The 18,982-nt window shown below is 46.7% G+C and overlaps 1 pseudogene; it reads right to left on the reverse strand.

Moving 5' to 3' along the window:
• Positions 1-300: 300 nt before the first annotated feature.
• Positions 301-455, reverse strand: LOC138527650 (U5 spliceosomal RNA; annotated as a pseudogene).
• Between the last annotated feature and the right edge of the window lie 18,527 nt (positions 456-18,982).

Here is an 18,982-nt window from a genome sequence, read left to right on the forward strand (position 1 = left end):
TGCCTCAGCCCTACTGGCCTTTCCGAGGTTACTGGCTTGTTGCCATGTGCTCCCGGTAATCTCAGGGGTCCCGATGGAAGCAGACACTGCAGGGTGAAACTTCATGCATCCTAATGCATGAATGACTCTTCCAGAGCTCCATAGGTCTGTCAGAGCTCCAGGTCTATAACATAAAACTCACTCATGCTCAGTGCTTAGCATGGGACTGAGGCTGCTGGCCTGACAGGAAATCCTACAATTGCCCACTTCAACTTTAATCATTTTCTCAAAGTAATTTTTGTTTCTTTTTTTTTCTTTTTTAAACCTGCACGTGTCAGGGCTTCAAAAAATGGAGTGAAACTCTTTAATGTTCCTCTCCGCCGAAATGTTTAGTAAAAGGCGAAAGATTTATTCGGTTTTTAACCAGATTCAAACCTGCAGGTTACTCAGAGAACTCTGCAGAAGTTGCAGAGTTTAGCGTGCTGTGCTTTCTGGATAGCATTCGCAGATGCACAGGAAACCTGGGGCCAGAGTACAGAAACTTTGCACTGGTGCAAGTGCAAAGTTTGCACGGTATTAGCATTAAGGCAAAGTTTGCCCTATTTATAAAAACACTGGGACACATAAAAAAAAACATCGCACCTCGACAAGTGCACTTGCACCGGTGCAAAGTTTCTGTAATCTGGCCCTAGGAGGTCATCCCAAATTACACCAATCTCACTTGGAGATTGACGCAAGACGACGGATCACGTTAGAGAAACTTCGTCTAGGCCTATTGAGTCTAAAAGGCATCAATGCAGTAGAACGGGCGGCTAAGAGTTTTCTTATTGGTGCATTCGAAGACTCACCTGTGCTTCTTAACCATCACCTAGAAATAAGTGAGCCATGACAGGATATAAATTGTTGTAAAATGCGAATTTTTCCTTAAAGAAATATGTCGCTGTTGGAAATGATGCAGGGTATTTTGTTGACATTCTGGATTTGGCACTGCTTGTGTGCGGGGGTATATTACTGAATGAAAGAATCGTAATGCTGCAGGTGGCATCTCCGCGAAGCCTTACGGTGACATCAAAGTGTTGACTTGCCAATTTACCTGGAATGGCTAATTGTGCTGCTCTCCGCTTGTGGCACAAGTAGTGACTGATATTACGTCATCAAACTGACAGGTTTCTGCTTGACTCAGCTAATCTTGCGATCATCCCATATTGTAACTGCTACTATTCTGATGCCATACATGCCACATTCAAGTAGGAGATGGTAGTCCAGTCCTGGTTTTTTCTTTGCGTGCTGAGACTTGTAGTCCTGTATGCACCTGGACTCCTAGTCCCAGAATGCAAAGGAAAAAAAAATTGATTGAGCATCTTCCAAATGGAATAGGGCATGTTAACTCTGGATGACCTAACCCAATCCCTAGTGGCATGCCTTTAGCCATCCATTGTCCTATTGGTATTTTCATTGAGCCTGTTATTTCTCCGGTCATTTTACATGTAATTGCTCTCCTCAGCATTAACTATCACTGTTGCTGTACGAGAGCTGAAGTCACAAGTGCTTGAAGGCCACATGGCTTAGGGAGGCCAGGGTTAGCCGTTCCCTATTAATTTGTCTGTATAAGCTGAAAACAAAATGGAGTCCTTCTATACTAAAGCAGCCCTAGCACTTAGTCAAGGGCAAAGAGATCAGATGTGACTGACGTGTCCTAGAGCAAATCAGAGGAGACCCCAAGGCGCAATTCAAGGTGCCAAGTACTCATTGTTAAAAGATAGGCTCAGAGACCGCTAGGGCTCTGCCGACCAAGATAGCCACATAGTGCCGAGCTCCTGACCACCCCGCCATCCTGCGTTATATATGGATTAATGTACCCCCAGAATCAAAGAAGGGAAGTCAGATGGTGGTTGCCCCACCTCCGCAGTACCCGAGAGGTTGGAATCCGAGACTTGGAGCAAAGGAGTAGTTGAGAGTACCAAAGCTGAGTGCAGTGCCATGTGAGAAGACCAAGAGCAGCGCTGTGTGGGAAGGCTTTAAGGAGTGTGAGTGCACTGGATCTTTACACATCCAGAGAAGCTGCGAAGACTGTGGGAGTACCGGATACTGTACGGAGGGCGCGACAAATTCCCTGGCCACGACAGCAAGAAGGGAAGAGGTGGATCGTGCCACGACAGAGTGAATGCAGGGGGTGCCTCCATGAGATATTGCAGGAAAGGAGGCAGCAGAGGCACCTTCTCTGTCAGAACCAGATTACGGTGCAGGAAGGCCTATGGGAAGAAAGTATGGTGGGCAAGGATTGCCGGAGCCCATATACGCAAAAAGAACAGTATCTCAGGTGTAAAACGAAAACAACTCAGAAACTCTGTAAGGACAAGAGAGAATGTCCCCCCAGAAAGCACAACAGGCTGAAAAGGAATTATGGAAAGGAGGACTAGGAGATGAAAGTGAAACCCCATTATCTTTCCAATCCCCAAGTCTTCGGAAGCCCGATGACTAACCCTTGATGGAGTGGCAGAGTGCAACCCTGGAAGGGGCTGGAGGGAACAGGATAAGTAAATGCCCAGGGAGCATCCAGGTGCTACAAAAATCCCAAAGAAGTGGCAACTTTGAAGAAGATATTGAACGGAATCCAGCTGCAACAATGGGATAGGAGAGCCGGAGGGACTTTGCCACTAAAGGAGATATCTTATACATCCTTCAGGAATTCGAAGAGCTTCGCGCTAACATTCAATCCCCCATTAATGAGATGCAAAGTACAGTAGACAAGTTGGGAGACAGATTAGAGAGTCTGGAGACCAACCAACTCTCCACGTACCTCCAGGAAATGTAATACGAGGCCAGCCTATTAGATCTGGAGTGGAACTCGGTCCGCATGATAGATGCTATAGAAAACAGAGAAAGGAGAAATAAACTGAGGATTCTGGGCTTGGATGAAATAGAAGGAGAGACTCCCAAAGATGTGCAGAGTAAAGTGAAGGATATCATAAATGCCCTGTCCAAGGAGGAAGGAGATAAGGAGTTAAGCATGGACAGAGCACATAGTGGAGGCAGCTCGGAGAAGTACCCATGAAGAGTGGAGGTGAAGTGCCAGTACTTTAAAGAGAAGCCAAGGTCCTGACTAAAGCCGAAAGAGGCAAGTGATCAACTATGATGGCTCAAAAATCAGCATAACTCAAGATCTCTACAGCTTGACACTCCTGAAAAGAAGAGAATGCCAGAAATTGACACAGTGGCTGACAGCACATAAGGTGAGATACCGCTGCGCCTACACATTCGCCCTTATACTTGAACAAAAAGCAAAGGACTTTAGGATCACCAAATCGGAGGAGGCGTCCCAGGCTCCTCTCCATATCTCAGAGCAGAAAAAAAGGGAAGGCTTCACTGAGGCCAGAGCTAGATCGCCACAGAAGGGAGCACAGAACCAAGAGTAACAGGATAATGAAAAGGATCATGGGCCTGGGAACATGTATGAAGCTGAGCACTCCCTCCCTAGGGAAGAGGTGACGAGAACAAGTATGGAATTCTGGAACTCAACTTTGGAATGTGGGAGTTTGTTGTTTAAATGGTGAAGGGAGCATTGAGATTTGATCATTGGAGAAACATGTTTATTTGCAATTGGGGGGCACATAAGTAAGAAGGGCCATATGCACAATGTCTAGCGTGCCCAGTAGGAGGACAGGTGCCCTAGTGGTCCAGATTATCATGGGTGTCTCAGGATGTAGAAAGCTGGTTGCTATAGTGCTTGATTTGTTAAAAGGTTGGGTGAACGCAGGGGTGGGGGTAATGACGGAAGGGGAGTGCAACAGTAGCGGAGTAGAATTGATGAATAAACATATGGAGGGTATTCAGACAGGATGCTTTTTGGTGAGAACACAATGTAAAGGGTTTAATTTCACCCACCAAGAGACCCCAGTTCCCAAGAGAGTTTTAATAAAAGAAACTGGGCGTATTCATACTATGTTTGCAGGAAATTTGGTTAATGGCTTCGGAGGAACGAAAAATCCTCAGGGGACTCATTGGACAAATGTTCTGGTGCTCGGGTGACTGTAAGAAGGGCGGTCTTAGGGAGAATTCTCATTTCTGTGCTAATTCCCTTGAACCTTAGAGACCCCCAGCTCTTTTGTTGGACTTAGGACTTTTTAATTTTTAACTGTTGAGCGAGTGAGACCTTTTTCTCACTCTCTCATGTGTTTTGACCTGATTTAGTTTTTGTGTTTTCACTGTTTTTGGAGTCTGACAAACTCCATAGGCATCTGCTATTTGTATGGTGACACCCAGCACCTTCAGTGCAGTGTCACTGAGAAATCCTAGAGATTTCTTTTTTTTTTAATGTTATAGTTTTTTTCAAAACTTTTCATTTATCCATACAGTCATACAATTCCAAAATGTAAAAAAAAGAAATTTAAAAACAAGCATTCTTTCATTGACCATACTCTCCACCGTATCTTATTTCATTTCCCTTACAACTTTAGATACTGCTATAAGTCCACCATTACAGAAGTTTATATACTCTTCAACATGATAATATGATTCCAAAATTGAATTATGACAGTAGTGAGACTCCTATTATTTCCTGACAGTATTAGATTCCATCTATCCTGGCTATTGAGTTTGTTTCTAGATGTAGACATCATTTCTCGAAACCAGTTTCTTTTTTCAGCTAACGCAGGGCAAATGATGATGATATGATGGATAGTTTCAATCGTCTGTTTGTTCTCACAGAATCGACAAAATGCTACCTCTTTCCAAATTTGCCTGTTATTTGCCATGAGTTCCCGTGTTGGTAGTTGATTCAATCGAAGTCTAATTAATTGATCCCTAATCTGCCTATCCGGAAATTGCTTCAGATATGCAGGTAAGTCATTAAGTGCACGGTTGTCCAATTCACAGTTCAAGTTCATCTGATATTGTAATTTGTCTGTTAGAGTACAAATCCAATCATTTCGCTGTAGTCTTTGTTTAGCGCATTGAGGGCGGTTCACAAGCATCTCTGTTGTTATACTATTTGCTGCCATCACGTCAATCATGACGTTCTTCCATATTGCTAATGCCGTGTTAGCCACTGTATCAGTTCTCTGTTCGAATAGTTTGTATGCTGGGATTTTGTCCTCATTAATCATCTTTCTATAGAAGTCGTTCTTTTTCCACTCGACTATTGATCTTAATGATTTGGTCGCGATCTCATGTCTGATTCTTTTCATTGGAAATGAATTCGATAAACCCAAGGATTTTCCTCCAAAACATGCCTTCTAAGATATCCCAAATTGATTGGTCGAGATTTATCATAGACTCACTCCCGTAACTCAAAATTGCGGTCACTTTTTGTCGGTAAAATATGAGGATCGGTTGTAAGGAGTATTTTCCGAATTTTCTATGTATAAATAACCCTTGTCTCGCGAGTGAAGCTGTTTTTGTTCTTAATTGGTTTATCCATGGGGTTTCAACTTCTGATTGATTCACTAGAATTCCCAGGTATTTGATTGATGTTACCGTTGTCAATTTTTGTTCATTCATGTAAAATTGAAAGGGCTGTTGATTTCTTTTTTGTCCTTTTTTTACTAAGCGTGGCATGATTCTTGTTTTGGCGGTGTTTATCTCTAGGCCATTTTCCACCATATAAGTTTCCAACTCCCGTAGGCTTCTTTGTAACCCTAATTCTGTTTTGTCTAAGATGACGATGTCATCTGGATACATCAAGTGCTTAATCTGGTGGTTATTTAATTTGGGTGGATTTACCTTCTGAAAACGAGGAGGATCAGGGAGATCCATAGTATACAGCTTAAACAGCGTTGCTGCAAGAGGACATCCCTGTTTAAGACCATTTTCCGCTTCAATAGGTGCCGACAATTGACCTTGTTGTGAGAGTCTGATTCTTAGAGTGGTATTGCTATATAGTTGCTTAATGGGTTCCACTATTGTCAAAGGACACTTCACTTCATTCGTTTTCCCCACAATTTTCTCCTATTTACCAAATCAAAGGCCATATGCAGGTCTATGAATGCTGCATATGTGGTGTGCTTGTTAACCAATGCCTCCTGTTTCAACAGATTCAAGATCATTAGATTTACATGAGTACCCATCCTCTTTGTGAATCCAGTCTGCCTGATATCAAATTGCTTATTTTCCTTGATCCATGTATTAAGTTTGTTAAGTAGAAGCATTGCAAAAATCTTCCCAATCGGATCCAACAGTGCGATTGGTCTGTAGTTTGTAGGTAGTTGCCTATCAGCTGCTTTATATATTGGGATCAAAATTGCTGTTGTCCATGGGTATTTGTTTCCCTTTCTCAATTGCAGAAAATAGATGAACGCAGAATTTTGTCCAATCCTCTGGATGTTTCTTTATAAGCATGTTACTTAGGCCACCTGGGCCAGGGGCCCTTGATGAGTTGAGCTTCTTTATGATTGTTAAGATATCCTCCACTGTCCAGGAGTTTGTCCAAACAGACGTTTCATTCTGCTCCATTCTGCTGGAGTGATTTCTCACTGTACATTTGTAGATGGCCTTAAAGTGATTAATCCATGTAGATTCTGCAATCCCTTGGATTAGTTTATGTTGATTATCCATTTGCGGATTCAATAGGTTCCATAATCCTTGCGTATTGTTGGTTTTCAAGAGGGATAAGATTGCTTCTGCATCTTGTTGTAAGAGTAATGCTTTTGCATTCTTTGTCCAATTTCTGTAACTTTGTTTTGCTTGTCTAATAGCAATCCATGAGTTGGCCTCATTCTTTCTTTTTATTTCCGTGATCGTTCTCCGCAATTCTTTTTTTTTTGTTTACTACTTGTAAGTTGTATGCATGGGTGTGGCACTTCTTAGAGGACTCTTGGTTATGGATATTTTGTAAGAATGGCGAGAGTATCCATTCATAATTTATTTGTTCCATGCCAGACACCACAGAACTGGTATATGTACTTACTAGTTTTTTCATTTGTTTATCGTTGATACGCAGTCGGGTGACTGCGAAATTTGTTTCCATGTGCGGTAGATTAATTTTATTGCTTTCACAATACGATGCTTTCCATGTTATACTGATAATGTGGTGATCACTATTATCTGAGATTATATTGTCTTGGGCCGTTACTTTGGAGATTAGATTCGGTGACATATAAATGTAATCCAAAGTGGCTGACACTTTTCCATTTGTCCAAGTTGCACTTTTTGGATTGTAGTTCAGTTGATTGGTGCAGTAGAGCTGTCGCCACGTGGTTTCTTTATTCCATATTTTTGCTCTCGCTGACAGTTGCGTTTTCTTAATCGCTAATCCTTGTTGGTCAAATAAATGTATATTAAGGTCTCCACATAAGATTATTTCAGTATCGTCTGATTCCAGCACAACTTTATCTACGGCGGAGAATAGCGTATCAATGAATTCTTCCATTTGAATCGCTGCCTGATTCCAATATATATTGAATATTGAAATCTTTGCGCCGGCACTTGCACCAGATTTTCAGATGTCTTCTTGATACTCAAGATTTCTACTATCGTTAGTTGGATCCACGGTGAGATGTTAGTAGAATCTGCCACTAGGAAACTTTCTTCCATTTTAATCAAAGTTAAGAGTCCTGCTGATGGACGTCCTTTTTTACGGGATATAGCAGGATTCATGACCACTGTGTATCCGTCACATCCGGGTATAATGTCAATCCATGTTTTTTGTAAACATATGAAGTTATATTTACAAAGATCATCCGTATTTAGGCGAAAGAGATGAGAAAATCCTCTGGTATTCCAAGTACACAGAGTCAGAGTAGTAGTAGATCTATTAATTGATGGTTATGAATTGTTTTTTCTCATTGATGTCATCGTCCTTTGTGGGATTTCCTCCTCTCTCCAGAATGGCATGTTAATAACATTTACTCCCATATATTTATTTATCAGTCTTTCTGCTGAGATGACCAATCTGCTTTTTATAGAGATCCCTGGGGAATGTGAACCATCATTTCCCCTTCTCTCCTGTTTTATTGATCTCTTCATTTCATGCTGAAGTTCCCGTGTCGGTTTCCTCGTACTTGTTGTTTCAGCAGTACATGAGAACCCCAATTTCAAAAAGAGGTGTGCCTCTTTCATGATCTTTCCAACGTCCTCTGTATTATGAAAATGTACGAGAATCACATCTGAATTCTTTTCATCCGTGAATTCCACCACTTTTAAGTGTCCTGTGTTGACCCATCTAAGTGCGGGAATTGCGTGTATCAGTCTCAAAGTATTTGTTCTGTTTAAGATCAGATCTTGTTGGTAGTTATCATTTTCCACTTGCTTGATTTTTAATTTTATGGTTTGTGGAGTATCCATAGGATTAAGGAACAAAGGTTGCCGCAGTTTAGATCTATTACTTGTGTCTACACTATTTTCTAATTTGTTGGTTCTTTGGCTCCTCTCCGAGTATTGTGATGTAAAATCTTCACTGTCTTAAATTGATTCCACACTAAGGGCCTCATTACGACCCTTGCGGAAATCCAAAAACGATGGCGGAAATGCAATACCGCCATCGAATAGCGCTCGGTGCGACTATGACCCGTCACCGCAAAGTACGAAGCCATTAGCGACACCGTAGTGAACGCCAACGCTAACTGCACCAAGTACGCGCGCGCGCGCCATGCCAAACCGTAAATACCACCATGGCGCAAGGGTACGCGAATTCCGACCCTAGCGGACATGTACCTAACGCCATCAAGCACGGCGGAAAGCACCATACCGCCATGGTGAGAAGTACGGCATCGCGAATCAACCGTAAACGGCCCCACTGAGTGCCTGTACACCGCTCCCTGCCCACAAAGTACAACTCCCCGTAGGTGCAATGAAGTCACAATGCAACCATTGAAATGAACAAGTCACCCATGCATGGCAACGAACAAAAGAAACACAAGAGGGGCCAATGGGAGCTGCAGGGCACAGATGGCACGAATACAGAAGCCATCCCAATGGACATGACCACAGTCCCCCACCAAGAAACGCACGCAAACACAGGCACCTGTGACCAGCAATATTCCGAAAATCACATCATTCCACCAGTCCACCTGGCTGACCGGCATCTGTTACACAAAACCCAATCCCCCGCCCCTGAGCATGACAACATTCAAACAGTCATATTGGCAGCCCCCATCCCTGACCTCACTGGGCTTCGTAGGCAAACGCGCCCAGCACAGTACCACGCAACTAAACCCCGAAGCTGGAACCCAATGCAGATCTCCTCACAATACATCGCCCCCCAAATAGGCATATGCCACATCACTTGCAAAGAAAAACGCTACACGGGCCAAATCAGAATAGAAATTTTATGCACATCAAAGTCACCAAGCCCATACAGCCATCAGGCCATGAACTCCAAAACACTAATCACCATTGTGGGCTGCATCCGCAAGAAATGACCAGCCACTACCTGTGTGTCGCCCTGTTCCCCCATGGTACACAGAGCCACATTCACGTACGAAAAGGCAACATGGAAGCGCACAGAACCGCAGGGCCGACCCAATGGGGAGGCACTAGTCCAGCTGAAAGGCCGAAATGTTGCTCCGAGCCACCAGTACTGCGTAAGGGCATGTGGGCCATTGGCGATCGTCCCATAAGATCGTAATGCTGCTCCACTGATTAACACGAAGCAGCAGGTGTCGGGAGTAAAATCCATCTGCAGGAGTGGCATACAGATGGCAGTGGCAAAAGGGGAGGAGATACCTGTCAAACAAAAGAAAAGAACAAGAACAGAATGGCCATCAGAACTACATTCGAACAACTCACTTCAATGATCACACGAAATCCACAGCCATATGCATGCTAGCCCACTCAAAAGGATCATCACCACCCCCAAACCACTTGCGACTCATAACCATCTATATCGAGGTGCAAACACACCATCACAAACGAGTGTACCTGTGCATGCGTCTGTCAAAACAGAATCCATCAGATGGGAATGTTAACGTGCATGGACAAAAGTGTCTGAGGGCGCCTCGAGACAGGGAGGGCTCAACAAGGCCAGATAGACGATGGTCCCACTATGGCAGCCCTGCATCACATAGCGTAGGGGAGGCGGATAGATCCCAAGAAGCCCTGTACATGGCAAACTCTGTATCAAATCACCTGCCCATGCATCCATTCATCATTCCCTCATCCCGGGATCAAAACGCCTGAATAATTACTCACATAACATTAGAAACATCCATTGAGTCTGTGCGTTATGCAGCCTGCTAAATCCACAGTGCCCCAGCCCGTAATTCCAGTGTTGTGAAGTAACATGTATTTGGGAACGGTCGGCCTCATCGCCCACGTAGCTATTGCGCATCCCAAACTATTCATATCAATCATTGCTCCCTCGCCATGGGCCCTGTCTCAAGGACATTGAACAATAGAACGTTACATTTGCAGTCAGACCTGTGGGCATCTCCTCGCCGCTAGCTGGAAACCGAAAGCGCCGCCCTTCGAATTCCTCATTTGCAACATCACGTCGAAAAGGCATCTGTGGCCGTTTGAAATCACTAATTATTCCATCGAGTGCGGCTGTGTGTGAAAATGGCAACTGCCTTCACCCACAAATGGGACGCCCCGCCCGTCGTTGCAACTCGGTACAGTGATGCATGAGGGCCCACCGTTACTCGAGTACTACGTTCCACTGACCCTTCACAAGTCTGTTCGCGACTGCACAGATAGTATGGGAAACAATGGGACCACAGCAGAATGAACATATCAACCAATCTTACACGGCCATCGGGTACAAATACATGATTGCAATAGCAAGATACCATTCCCCGAATTGCAGCGTTGTGCGCGGGACGTGCTCGGCCAAAGGGGAGAGCAGTTTGCACAGGTGGAATCAATCACCACAGGTGGAGGCCATACAGCCTGGAAACACATAAATTGCACAGCCAGTCTCCTCCCACAACCACACCGAAATGCTACCGGCAGGACTCGCGATGTTGGCCCTGGGGGACCTGATAGCACTGCAAGTGCTCCGACTCCAAGAAGAAGACGAACACCAACTACAACCAGCCGCACGGAGGAGACGCAGGAGGAGGAGGAGGCCAAGGCAGGGCCAGCAAGGCCCACCAGCACAGCCACTACCACCACGCAGGCAGCCCGCAATACCACGCCTCCGAGCACATCCGTTCAACCTCACTGATGAGCAGATCCACATCCTCTACCGTCTGGACCGGGACACCATAGCCGCCATTGTGGACATGACACAGGCTGACCTTGTCAGCATGATAGATAGCCCAACCGCCATCCCACCCCTACTGAAGGTGGTGTCTGTACTACACTTCCTGGCCACAGGCACCTACCAGCACACAGTCGGGCAGTTGCATGGCATTTCGCAGCCACTGTTCTCACGGACACTATTGCAAGTGCTCGATGCCCTCCTGCAGCACGCAGACGACTACATCTCTCTACCACGCTCGGAGCAGGAAATTACCAACACAAAAGTGCGATTCCATGCATACCGGGTTGCATTGGTGCCATCGACTGCACCCATGTTGAATTGGTCGTCCCACATGCCATGGAGGCCCAGTACCGCAACCGAAAACAATTTCATTCCCTGAATGTACAAATGGTGTGTGACTCCAACAGGATCATTACACATTGTTGTGCCCGATTCCCTGGATCAACCCATGATTCCATGGTCTTGAGGAACTCTACAATACCACGCTACATGGAGCGACACGCAGGGAACAGATCCTGGCTACTCGGTGAGTCTCATTACATGCATGATGATGTGGGGTATGTGAATTCGCAATGACCTGGCAGGAAGGGGGGGGTGCGTACGTATCAATGGCATTCCACATCATACGTTTCTCGTCCACATACAGGTGATGCTGGATATCCACTGAAGAGATGGCTCCTCACACCAGTCCGGAACCCACGGGACCAGCATGAGGAGGACTACAACCATGCCCACTCACGTACCCGTGTAGTCATTGAACAGGCATTCGGCCTACTGAAGACTCGTTTCCGCTGCCTCAGCAGGTCTGGCGGGGCACTCCTGTACCGCCATGAGAAGGTTGCAAAGATGGTCATGGCATGTGTCATGCTCCACAACATGTGCGTACGTAGAAATGTGCCCATGCCCCCTGACGCAGAACTGCAAGCACCTGATGATGGTCATGATGAGGGTGGGGCTGTGGCAGCACCTCATGGAGTCTGCGAGGCACCGGAGGCACGTGACATTCGTCAGCATCTCATTGATGTATGCTTCTAGCACTCACGCCTGGTGGCTGATACATGGACACGGGACTCGTGGCACTGCGTGTGTCTGGGACATGCACAATATGGACTCTACGCCTATGATGGCCTAGTACACAAAGATCAATGTCCACACATCTCATTGGTTTATCGTGCACTTTTTATGGCATGTGTGATGTCATGTTGAACACCCTATCGACCCGCCACCCAAGTGAGCCCAACACACCCCCTCCACCCTCCTACCTCCCCCCCGAACACCAGTGTCCAAAGATGCTCATTGTCAGTGGGCTGTCGCTATTGCAAGCCCCCTCTGCGGGTATCAGGGGCACCCCTGCCTGTGGAGCGCAGGTTCCTCCCAGATCTACGTTGGGGGCTGCCCTGGACGGAACTTGCAACGGATGATGTGTCTGCCTGCTCACGTCCATGCATGTCCCTAAGGGTTTGCGAGAGCTCAGTGAGCACACGGCGCACTGCGGCAAGTTCGGCACATACGTCTTTGGACGTCGCATGCAGTTCCCCCCTCAGGCTCTCGGTGCTTCTCTCCATTTGTGCCCTTAGCGTCTCTGTACCTCTCTCCATTTCTGCCCTAAGTGTCTCAGTTGATGTTTCTATGTCTGCCTTAGTGCCCCCACATTCATCGGCATGGTCCTTGAGGAGTGTGGCCAGTTGCTGCTGTTGTTCGATCAACTGGTCGAGGGACTGTTGCCTCTGCTGGGCCATGGCCATTTGCGGGGGTGTCACAGAGGGGCTGTTGTCCTCATGTTGCCTTGCCACAGGGCTTGTGGGGGATGGCCAGTCGTCGTCTTGTGGGTGCCCCTGCGTGGTATCCTCATGTTGTACGGGATGGGACAGACAGGGGGATTGGGACAGGTCATGGATGGATCTGACTTCGGCATCCCCGTTTTCTGTGTCGGAGCATGCTGCCATCAATGGGGTGTCACCTATGGTGCTGCTGCCACCAGAGGCAGTGCCTTCTGTGGCATCCATTGGGGGGACCTGTGGTGGTGGTGTTGTGGGCATGCTGGCTGCTGGGGTGCCTGTTGATGTTCCCTCCTCTGTGCTGCCACCTGATTTGTGCTGCTGCCGTGTCTTGATGCGTGCAGCTGAGGTGGAGGGTCTCTGGCCGTTGGTCTTGGCCCTCTTTGCAGGTGTGCTGGTAGGGGTGTCCTGTAGCTCGTCGTTTGGATCGGACCCTGTGGTGGAGTAAAGGAGGGCGAGGGTTATTGATGGGTCTGTGGGAATTGGAATGGCATTGTATCACATGCTTTGGGGTGGTACCTGAGGGTGATTTGGGTCGGGGCCTTGGAGGTGCTTTGATTTGTGTGTGGAGTGAGGGTGCAGTTGTTTGGCAGCCTGCAGTTAGGGTGTGCCTGCTGCACGTGTAGTGCGTGTATTAGGGGTTTTTAGTTATTTATGTATTTATTGTGGGTTTTAACGTGCGCTATCAGGCCGATGTGTGTGGACGTTCTCCTGGACATGTGTTTCTGTTGCACTATGTGGACGCATGGTACTTCACATGGATGGACTGTGTGGATTTGGCTTTGTTTTATCTGGCCCACCTACCTGAATCTTCGGATGTCTGCACTCCTTTCTCCATCCCTCCGACTCCCTCTATGCTCTCCATTCCGATGGTGGAGGCACAGATTTCTTCCCAGGGGGTCAACTTGATGGGTGATTCAGGACCTTCCCCGGTGGCTGTGGCAATGTTGTGGTTGGCAGAGAGTATGCTGCGGACGCGTATCCGCAGGTCGTCCCATCGCTTGCGGCATTGCTGTGGGGTGCGGGGTGCGGTCCCCACCGCACTTACCCGCTGTGCCACCAGAGCCCATATGGCCTTCTTGTTTGCAAGTGCCGTCCTGGTCATTTGCGTGCAGAAGACGACGGCAGCATTCTCCTGGAGGGTCTCTGTTAGCACGGTGAGTTCCTCACGGGAGAAGTGGACCTGCCGCTTGCGGTCGCACGCTTTCTTCGCTACTTTTCCCATTTTTCTTGGTTTCGCTAGGGTGGTTGACGGGTTGGGGTGTGTTTCAGGGTAGTGATTTTAGTGGTTGTGTGGTTTTAGTGTTTTTATAGGTGTACGCCGGGATGTTTCCCGTTCCGGGCCCATGTTTTAGCTTCCGTTTCCGTATATTTCCGGTCACCGTACTTTCCGGTAGGCGCACACTGCGGTGACCGCTAAGTGGGGTGGCGGTATTGCACCTAGGGCGCCGTACGGCGGCGGTGTGGGCCGTTTTGGGGTCATTTCCGCCATCGCGGACTTTGCACTTCTGCCGTGGCGTGGTGCTCGTGCCCGATGGGTCGGAATGGGCCGCACTTTGCTCCTTCGTGCAATGGCGGAAACGCTATTTACGCTGTGGCGCTCCGGTCAGTCGCTTTCCGCCAGGGTCATAATGAGGGCCTAAGTCTAGACGTCTCCAGGTCTAGATCAGAAATGTCTTCACAGCTAAGGGCAGTGTAGATAGACTCTATGGTGTAGCCTTCTTCATAACAGTCAACAATAATTAGAGATTGATCATTGGTAGAAACTTGCGAGTCCCAGTTACTATCTTGCTCTTCTTTGGAATAAGTAGATAGGTTCAACAATGCTTCTTGACTAAGTGCATCTCTTTGTTGTCGCTCTTTGTTTGTATCAGTCATCATATCATCCATCATAGTCATATCTATTTGAATATTTTTGGTCGTATTTGATTTTTGTGGCTCCACTGTCCTACTTAGTATTGCCTCTTTTTTTTCTCCTTGTTGTATGTTTTTGTTCACTTTAGGGGTTGTCAAATTGTGTAAGAAGGCTCTAGACCCATTTATTTTCTTTTTCTTTGTTGATTTGGTCGTTTTTTTCTGTGTTGGTTGGGGAATATTTGCGATGTTCTTATTGTCAAAAATAGCAACATTTTCCATTGGCTTCTCAGGTAAGGAGGTCAGAACCTCAATGGTTTCAATTGCATTCTCACCTCGTTGGGTAGAGTCCAAGGTCAAAATGTCGATACTACCTTGCACATGTTCAAACTGTGCTTGCGCAATTAGTTGTGACACGGGTTCCTTTTGTCTAGTTACATTTTGCGGTTTTACACTAGGCGGCAGGTGCCCCTTTGCTATGATCTCCATCATACCTGCTGTCAGTGTTGCCTTCTCTTCATGTTCTCTTCTTGCTATTTCAAATAGCCTGGACTGCCATTGGGCACTTGTTTCAGCCTCTTGATTCAGTCGGTTATGTATCGTGTTTAGAAAGGACTCCACAAAAATCTGCTTCGAATGAATGAGAGCCAGCAGGGTAGCTTGATCTTTTTGCACATCGCGGTTACTTTCTAGTAGCTTCATAAATGGTATCATCGTCTGTGAGGTTACAGCTAACAGCAAGTTTTGTAAGTCTAGCATAGTTGTGGGTATTGATTCTGGTATATTTGTCGGTAATGCATTTGGTTGACATTGACAGAAGTTCTTATTGTTCGATGTATGCTCTGTTGTTGGGGAGCTGTCTCCAGGTTGTCTGATATTATGTACTATAGTAGATGTTTGATACTCCTTTGTCATCACATCAGGGATTAAGACTCGTGATGTTGATGCTAACCATGGCGGCTCTCCCTTTATGTTTGTCTGCATGTTAAATACTTCATTTCTTTTAACCTGATTCGTCATCAGATCCTCAATTTCTGTAATGTCCATCGATAATCGATCTTGCCTGGTGTTTTTTCGCTGGAAGCTCCTATGTCCGATATCTTCTCGCAACTTGGCCTTTGTGTATGCCTGCTCCCAACTTTATTTTGCCGCAATCGCTTTTTCCTTTTGTGATAGTTGCGGCTCATGTCTTTCTGTCTGGATCTTATGTACGTGATTTGGGGGCTGGCTTGTCACTGTTGAATCTTTATCTGGATATACTGTATCCTAACTAATCTCAGAATTAATTTTGCTTTCCTGAATATTGTCCTCCAATGTGTTTACTGGTGTTGCAGTATCTCCTTTTATATTCAATGCTTGTGAAGTCTCACCTAGTATGGTTTCATCGGGATGATTGGTTCCAGGGGACCTCAGTTCAACCGTAGTACCAAGTGTATTCTTGGATCTAGTTGCAAGTCTCGTTCCAGTCGCCATCAGTAGGGGTGTTTACAAGCAGATTGTACCAAATTCAAACAGGACTTTTCCACTCAGTTTGTTTGCCTCCAAGTTTGGTTGATGTAGTGAGCTTCATTAAACACCGTTCATAAACGCACTCTGCAGATAGTTAGTTGCACACAGCAGCAGAGTGTCTTTTATGATATACTGTGGCCCAACTCACCAGCAGGATCAAAGTCCGTAGACCCGCAGTCTCCTGCTTTGATGGCACGCAACCACAGAGTGTCTGTTGTCATATGGTGTGGACCAACTCACCAGCAGGATCAAAGGACGAAGTCCCGCAGTCTCCTGCTACTGATGACCCACTCCTACCACCCAATTAATCCTCTAAGTTTAGTCACTCAGGCACCGGGAGCGTTAGAGGTACCACTCTCACAGACTCCTCCTTTCTTTGATGGGTATCCAAGGTTACTACCATTTCTTGCGTGATCAACACTTCCCAAGAATAGTAAAGTGAAATTGACTTTACTTACCTTTTCTCTTTGTACAACAAGCACACACCATCTTATGTGGAGTACTGGGGGGGTTGCCTAGTAGCCCTTTATCCTACTTTCTCAAGTAACATTCCTATGTTACCCACACTACCTTAAATGACTGGTGGCAGTGTCTTACCTTTTCCTACCATTGTGCTTTTCTACCACAGGCTGAACCCTCAGCTGCAGTATATCACCCATGGTTGACAATTTTGTCACAATGGCCCCTGTCTCCTTTTTTCCCCATTTCCTGTTTATGAGGTCTTTCTGGGGTTTTACTCTGTGAGTTGAGGCAGATTTGAGCCCTTTGTCTTGCATTTGGGCTGGCTTTAGCCCTGGAGCCCGCCTCAGGCTCCAGTGTGTCTGTAAGGACAGGATGTGAGGGAGGTTTCCAAAACTCCCCTGTCCTTTGTCTCTAGGAATGCCTGAATACAACTAGTCCTGATTGACTAGCTGGCTGTCCTTGCAGGACAGCCACCCTACTGTGTGATTGACATACTAGGCTGTGCATTGATGGGAGAAACCTGCTTAAACGGTGAGGGTTTTGGAACTACAGACAGTAGTGGTTTGACGTTGGAAGCAAGGCAATCCAGAAAGCATCCCAAAACTCTAGAGGATCTATGTGAACATCATCTGTGGAGGTAGAGACAGATTCTGAGACGATGGGAAGACTCAGCTGAATCTGTCCCCCCTGACTCTTATAAAACTCACTGAGAGGGAGACGAGAATCTCAACCCAACACCCAGTGTCGTGGCTAGCTTCAACCGTGATCTCTATCTGGTGATCCCTTTTTTATATGTGCCTCTGAATTGCCTGTACGTTTGAGGATGGCCCGATCTTGGAGAAAGGAAAATAATTCCTTCTGCGCCTTGAAGGTTACCATCAACTCCTTCCAGATGGATGAGGGTTCCTACTCCAACTCCATACAGATACTCTGGATCACGATGCCAACATTGTACTCAAAAGCCATGGGCTGGCATCTGCTGTTACTGCATTCTGGGATGGAGAGGTGAAGGGGTCATCCTCCTGAGACTCCAGGGAACTATTCATCAGGCAAGGTATTCCTGTCACTCCAAAATTACTGGAATTAGAGTCCCAATTTTTGCCCCAGTGGGCTGCAAAAAGAAAGTAGATGAGCACAGGGGGTGGAGGCGAAACCTGGCCCAAGGAACTACAAATAAAGTTTGCTTCCGTCTACCCCTGGTCTCTGAGCCGAGAGATTGCTTAGGCAAGGGAGAGGTGCAAAAGATCCTGCAACTCGCCCCTGAGATGAAAGGCCTCTCATTGGGAGGAGAAACAGGGCCCAAGTCCTTACGGAAATGAGCTCCAATAAAGGTCATGTCGTGAGAGGGAAGAAAATTAGTTTCTCCTAATCTATGAGAAACTTGCGTCTCTGAAGCGGGGCCGCTACTGCTGATAGGGTCCTGAGGATGGATGCAGAAGGAGATGCCAGGACCTAGTCATCCAGATGGGGAAAGATAGTGACTCCCTGTTCGCCAAAAGTCTAGTCAGCTGGGGAAACACATTAGTACAAACTAAAAGATCCCTGTAATAAAAATGCTGGGTCGCTGTTGCAAATTTGAGGAACTGCCGGCTGCTGAGGAAGGATTAGCATATGCAGGTAAGCTCCCCTAAAATCTAACAAGGCTCACTGGCTGCACTTAGGGAAGAGTGGGATAATACTATGAGAAGTCTCCACCTTGAACCGGGCAGGAGAGATGCGGCGTTCCAATGCCTTGAGATCCGAGACCAGACAATGGGCCTCATTACAAATAGGGCGCAAAGGGATACCGGGCACCGGTAATGACACTGGTGCCGGTAATCCCTATGCGCCCTACTACGAGTTCCCTTTTCGGGTCCTTTCTAACAGGCGTCAAGGACGGAACCCGCAAAGAGACACCGGGGTCAATAAAGGTACCGTAATTTACGGTACCGTTATTGCTGCCTTCCCCCTTCCCATTGAGCCCGATGGGGGCTCAAATGGGAATGGGGAAAGGTTCCCGGAATGGGGACTTACCGGTCCCGCAAAGGTCGGAATGACATGGTAAGTCCCCATTCCGGGAACACGGTCCCGGAATGCGGTAAGGGGATAGCCATGGTGCTAATAGCGCCATGGCTACCTCCTACCTCGTAATGAGGCCCAATGTCCCTTGAAGGCTTCAGCACCAGACACATATTGGAGGAGATGCCGGTCTCCCAGATGCAGGGCGGGGCTGCAGAGCAGATGTTCCGTTCCCGGAGGATCTGAATCTTATCCTTCATCAGCA

Source organism: Ambystoma mexicanum, chromosome 14, assembly GCF_040938575.1.
Source record: "Ambystoma mexicanum isolate Mex_15411 chromosome 14, UKY_AmexF1_1, whole genome shotgun sequence".
NCBI lineage: Eukaryota > Metazoa > Chordata > Amphibia > Caudata > Ambystomatidae > Ambystoma > Ambystoma mexicanum.